We start from the raw sequence: 6728 nt of genomic DNA, 5'->3' as shown, positions 1-6728 counted from the left end.
CAGAAGTATGGTTTGAGGTGGGGTCATGGTCAGTGTCAAGGTCAAAGTAAGGATCAGAATTAGGGACCAGGGTAGGGATCAGGGTTTAGGTTTAGGGTCAAAGTCTTGGGACAGGGTTAGGGTTAGGATTACAACCAGAGCTTTGTTCTCCTCAGGACCCACCCGAGAGTGGGTCACCATGGCTTTGGAGCACCTAGTAGCGTGTCCACCTTGAAGACTAGAGTTTCGTTGTCCTTAAGACTGACCTAGGGAGATGTGGCTGCAGGCCATTGAGGAAGGTGAGGCAAAAGCTTCCTGTCTGCTCCCCGTGTGCTGAGGAGGGAGCTCGGCTCTGGGCTTTACTTTCACTTATTCTATAAGTCTTGTTTTACAAAAGCCTCCCTGTCTATAAGTCTTGTTTTACAAAAGCCTCCCTGCCTTGAGGCTTTGGCTGCTCGTCGCTGTTCATCATCACAGCGTGCCATAACATACGGTAAGATTTGGGTTTGTTTCTGGGGAGAGATCTTGGTACAGAGAAAGGAGCAATGCTTAGAGCCACCAGCAGGACAGTTGGGATGAAAGCTGGGGATGGGCAGAGGCTGGAGAAAACAGGTACACCCCGCTGTAAACACTTTTATTCATGTTTTAATTACTAATTTTTCTTACAGTGTTAAAGTACTAAAACATAGTATTGAAAAATTGAAAAGTAGCCATATTAAAACTTGCAACATTATTTAAGTTTAAATATATTATTTGTACCTCATCGACATTTTTTATTTTGTTGAGAAAGTCTAAGGTTAATTGGCAGCATATTTGTAATAGTAGGTAGAATAATGTCTGTTTTATAAACATTGACATCCTACATTATATGTGTCAGCCCTGAAAATCTGAGACAGCTCTCAGAGTTTTTAGAAAGTGTATTTTGCCAAGCTTGATGTTCCCCAATCTGTGTCCAGGTGTTCTCATTGTTCAATTCCCACCTGTAAGTGAGAACATGCGGTGTTTGGTTTTCTGCTCTTGCAATAGTTTGCTCAGAATGATGGTTTCCAGCTTCATCCATGTCCTTGCAAAGGACATGAACTCATTGTTTTTTATGACTCCATAGTATTCCATGGTGTATATGTGCCATATTTTCTTAATCCAGTCTGTCACTGATGGACATTTGGGTTGATTCCAAGTCTTTGCTATTGTGAATAGTGCCACAATAAACATACATGTCCATGTGTTTTTTAAATTTATTATTATTATTATTATTATTATTATACTTTAAGTTCTAGGGTACATGTGCATAACGTGCAGGTTTGTTACATATGTATACTTGTGCCATGTTGGTGTGCTGCACCCATCAACTCGTCATTTACATCAGGTATAACTCCCAATGCAATCCCTCCCCCCTCCCCCCTCCCCATGATTGGCCCCGGTGTGTGATATTCCCCTTCCTGAGTCCAAGTGATCTCATTGTTCAGTTCCCACCTATGAGTGAGAACATGTGGTGTTTGGTTTTCTGTTCTTGTGATAGTTTGCTAAGAATGATGGTTTCCAGCTGCATCCATGTCCCTACAAAGGACGCAAACTCATCCTTTTTTATGGCTGCATAGTATTCCATGGTGTATATGTGCCACATTTTCTTAGTCCATTCTGCCACTGATGGACATTTGGGTTGATTCCAAGTCTTTGCTATCGTGAATAGTGCCGCAATAAACATACGTGTGCATGTGTCTTTATAGCACCATGATTTATGATCTATATTCATACATTTTTTTCAAGCACTGCACCATAATTAATTTGCATCAGGCTTTCCAAATTAGAAAAGCTTCACTTATAGAATTTCTTTCCAGTGGGAGATTTCACATAACTTTTCAAGTGAATGTTAAAACTGAAAATATTCTTGCAGTTTCTAAACTATTAGAGTTTTAATCCTGTGTACGTTCTTGTATTTACAAGGTCCAGCCAGCTACAGTGTGCATTTTCATATGTCCTTGAGTGGGTATGAGAGACATGAAACATTCCCACATTCTGGACATTCATAGGGTTTTTCTCAGGAATGAGCTGATGTCATCCAAAGGAACTAACACAACTGAAGGCCTTACCACAAATTTAAATTCAAAAGGCTTTTCTCCAGTCTGAGGCCTCCCAAATTTTCACAAACAGAAAAATCTGAAGGCTTGACCACATTTCCTACATTCTTAAGGTTTCTCTGCAGTGTGAGCTCTTTCATGTTTATGAGGGAATGGGAAAGAGTAAATGTTTTACCACATTTCTTACATTCAAGGGGCTTTATTTATTTATTTATTTTTGAGATGGAGTCTCACTCTGTCGCCAGGCTGGAGTGCAGTGGCACAATCTCGGCTCACTGCTACCTCCGCCTCCTGGGTTCAAGTGATTCTCCTGCCTCAGCCTCCTGAGTAGCTGGGATTACAACCATATGCTACCACACCCAGCTAATTTTTATATTTTTAGCAGAGACAAGGTTTCACCATGTTGCCCAGGATGGTCTCGATCTCCTGACCTCGTGATCCGCAAGCACAGCACTTACCCACAAACCCCCGTGGCTTTTTATGTCCTTGAAAAAGAACTAAGACAACTGAAATGTGCCATCATGCCCAGCTAATTATTTTTATTTACTTATTTGTTTTGAGACGGAGTCTCGCTCTGTTGCCCAGGCTGGAGTGCACTGCTGCGATCTCGGCTCACTGCAAGCTCCGCCTCCCGGGTTCACACCATTCTCCTGCCTCAGCCTCCCGAGTAACTGGTGTGAGCCACCGCACCAGGCATTATTTTATTTTTTGTAGAGACAGGGTTTCACCATGTTGCCCAGGTTGTTTCACATTGTTTTAATCCAGGCTGGTTATAAACTCCTGGGATCCCAAAGTGCTGGGATTATAGGCTGAGTCACTACCCCCAGCCTCTATATCATGACTTCTTTCATGGCGAGTCAGGTGACTGGAAGGAGTGTAGGCTTTACCGCATCTCTTACATTCAGAGAATTTTTCTCCAGTATGAATTCTTTCGTAGAGGTGAAGGGAACTGAGGTGACTGAAGGCTTGGTCACATTGTTTACATTCATAGGCTTTCTCTCCAATATGAGTACTTCTATGGTTACAAAGGGAACTCAAACCACTAAAGGCTTTGCCACATTGTTTACATTCATAGGGTCTCTCTCCAGTATGAATGCTTCCATGGTAACGAAGGGAAATGGAACAGCTGAAGGCTTTATCACATTTGGTACATTTATAGGGTCTTTCTCCAGTGTGAGTCCTTTCATGCGTCTTAAAGGAACAAGAAAATCTGAGTGCTTTCCCACATTCCTTACATTCGTAGAGTTTCTCCCCAGTGTAAGTTCGTTCATGTATTAGACAAGAACCGGAAACAGTGAACACTTTACCACATTGTTTACATTTATAGGATTTTTCTCCTGTGTGAGTTCTCTGATGTCTTTCAAATGAATTGAGAAAATAAAAAGATTTCCCACATATCTTACATTTATAACTGGATTTCCACTGTGCATTATCATGTGTCCTCTAACACCTGGAACAGAAACGAAGAATTTGCCACACTGTTCACATTTATATTGCTTCTCTCCATATGGTTTGTATCCTGAGTGAACTAGGACGTGCCTATTAAGGAGGGAATGATGTACAAAGACTTTTCCACAAATACTGCATTCACATTGTTTTAATCCAGAAGAAATGTTCTCATTCACATCAACCTTTGGAATTTGGCTGACAACTGTCCATACTGACTACCGTCTTTGCTTTCACACAGCCTATCATATGATTTCTGTAAAACAAACAAACAAAAAAAAATGACAAGCACATTATTATTGCTTGGTTTAATAACTTTCTACTTGGTCTTGGACTTACACTGCTCCCAATACCAAGGAAAATGCTTTTTTTTTTTTTTTTTTTGCCATGATTGAATTATTTGAAAGTAAATGGGTTACTACTGAAAACACAGCTACCACCTGCATGGCTATGACCAAATTAGTAACATTCATGTACACAATTTTGTAGTACTATTTTCAAGTAAACGGTTTTCCAAACACTGACTGCAACACTGAAGTACATTACACTTTGGGTGAAATTTTTCTAAAAAGAAATGAATTTCAAGTGACTCTTACTTCTTTTGGTTGCTTGTTTTTAAATTCATGACAAGCTAAGATTCCTTCAGAGGACTTCATTTCCTCTTCTCAGTGCAAATTATCTTATATCTTTCTCAGGTTTCTCGAAGTGATCTTCAATATTCTGGTCTTACCATTTGTTTCCTAAAATGCAGACCCACAAAATTATCACGAATTATTACGAACTATAGAAACATTACTAGATTTAATGTTCATTGTACACAGTGCCCATGCCTGATTTCTTCACCAAATCATTCCTTTGCCACATTCCAAATCACAAATAGCACTGATGATAGGGAAATACTTCTGTAATTAAGTGAAATGTGTTGTCATTCTCACCTACAGAAACCAGGTTCCTGCATGTTTCCTGCCTCACTTCTCTGCAGAGATTCTTCTGAGAAGAATCTAGCAAAGCCCATTCTTCCTGGGTAAAGTTCACAGCCACATCCTCAAAAGCCACGGAGTCCCAGAACATTCCACACATATGGATAGAAGGATGGGTGAGACTCACAGCACTGGGAATCTGTACTCAATCCATAAGCTGTTTACATGATTCTAAAATTTCCAAGCATTTTTTCTGTGACTTGATTGTCACAACTCTTATTCTGTTCACACATACTCCCTCCCACACAGCAGTACTATTGCTAGAATTGAACTATTCAAAGATGCAACAGCAAAGTAGAAACTCCCATCTTATTAGAGAATCCAGGCAGTAAGATGTGCTGCTAGGCGTTACCTTTTAACTTCACTTTGTACATTTCTAGTATCTGTCATACTAAAGTCCTACCTGATGTGCATAAGGGACTTAGTGTTATCTGTCCTGAGACTAATTATTCTTAAAAACGCCTGCTCGCAAAGTTCCATCTTTGTTTGTGTTAGTAACTTACATTTTGAAAGGGATTCCATCAACCCAAGTAATAAGAATGATTCACTGCATCTAAATGGCTTATGCAATATATTTGCCAAAACTTTTTCTGCTGAAGGTCTATTATTTTGTGTCACTGCAGTGGTGCTCAGGGAACGAGACACCAAAACACAGTCTGAACACTAAGTGTTCAATGAGTTTCCCTGGTACACAATATTTTACACTTGCTGTCACTTGTTAACTGGGGAGTTGAGCCCATTCCATGTGATTACACCAAGACAGAGTAGGCTCATTAAATTTAATTAAGTAGTAAATAAAACCAATAATTGATATTTGACAATACTAATATGACAATTTTAAAAATTTCTATTGCACAATGTCTAGGTAGAAAGGAATAAGAGGAAATAGGACACATGTTTTTTAAAATGACATTAATGTCACCACTTCCAGATGCTATTCCTATGAAATCACATAATTCCCCAAATCAGGTTGTTTTTAGGCAAGAAAAACTACTTTTTCATACGTAGTAAAAATGACAAAGGTCTAATGATTTGTAGTCATCTAAAAAAAGAGTGATGGCTTGTCTAACATACTTCTGAGATTTTCAAACGAAAATATTCAGGACAGCACAGTATTAGCAGAGAGATGAGCAAGCAGACCAAGGGAAAAAATAGTCATAGTGACCCAGCATTTATAAGTTGATGAAAGATAGAGTAGGCACTGTAAAATAGAAAAAGAAATCACATGCACTTTAAAATATGAGGCAAACCAGTCTGGCATCTACTTGGGAAAATGCAATGCATTCTTCTCTATTCCATGAACCATAATCAACTTATTATATATTCAAATATGAAAGATAAAACCAGAACACTTTCAGAAGTCACAGGAAGACATTTTGTTTATCAAGGATTAAGCAGAATTTCTTTTATGTAAGAAGACAGTGATAAAGGAACAGCTAAACTCAAACATATTAACATTTAGGGAATAAAAAGAAAATAGACTGGGCAGGGCATGGTGGCTCAAGCCTGTAATCCCAGCAGCTTGGGAGGCTGAGGAGGGTGATCACCTAAGGTCAGGAGGTTGAGACCAGCCTGGCCAACATATCAAAACCAGTCTTTTTGTTGTTTGTTTTCTGAGACGGAGTCTCACATTGTCACTTGGGCTGGGGTGCAGTGGCAAGATCTTGGCTCACTGCAACCTCCACCTCCCGGGTTTAAGCAATTCTTTTGCCTCAGCCTCCCGAGTAGCTGGGATAACAGGTGTCTGCCACCAGGCACAGCTAATTTTTTTGTATTTTTAGTACAGACAGGGTTTCACCATGTTGGTCAGGCTGCTCTGGATCTCCTGACCTCATGATCCGCCCACCTTGGCCTCCCAAAGTGCTGAGATTACAGGCCTGAGCCACCATGCCAGGGCTAAAACCCCGTGTTTACTAAAAATACAAAAATTAGCTGGGTGTGGTGGTGGGTGCCTATAATCCCAGTTACTCGGGAGGCTGACACAGGAGAATCACTTGAACCCGGGAGGCGGAGGTTGCAGTAAGCAGAGATGGCGCTACTGCACTTTAGCCGAGCTACAGAGCAAGACAGTGTCTCCAAAAAAAAGAAAAAACCCAAAAGTAACTAAAAAACCCTCAGATATCCAGATAAGAGGATACAGATGTGTCCACTGTCATAAATTCTTCACCATGCTACAAGAGGGAAACTGACATTCTGGGGAATCTTTGTAAATCATCAATTTATCTGTCACACTTTTATTTCACCA

The 6728-nt window shown here is 40.1% G+C and overlaps 1 pseudogene; it reads right to left on the bottom strand.

Moving 5' to 3' along the window:
* Nucleotides 1-2849: 2849 nt before the first annotated feature.
* LOC113222010 lies at nucleotides 2850-4583 on the bottom strand (annotated as a pseudogene).
* Between the last annotated feature and the right edge of the window lie 2145 nt (nucleotides 4584-6728).

This window comes from Piliocolobus tephrosceles, unplaced genomic scaffold, assembly GCF_002776525.5.
Source record: "Piliocolobus tephrosceles isolate RC106 unplaced genomic scaffold, ASM277652v3 unscaffolded_28892, whole genome shotgun sequence".
Lineage (NCBI taxonomy): Eukaryota > Metazoa > Chordata > Mammalia > Primates > Cercopithecidae > Piliocolobus > Piliocolobus tephrosceles.
This window is presented reverse-complemented; position numbering and strand designations above follow the sequence as displayed.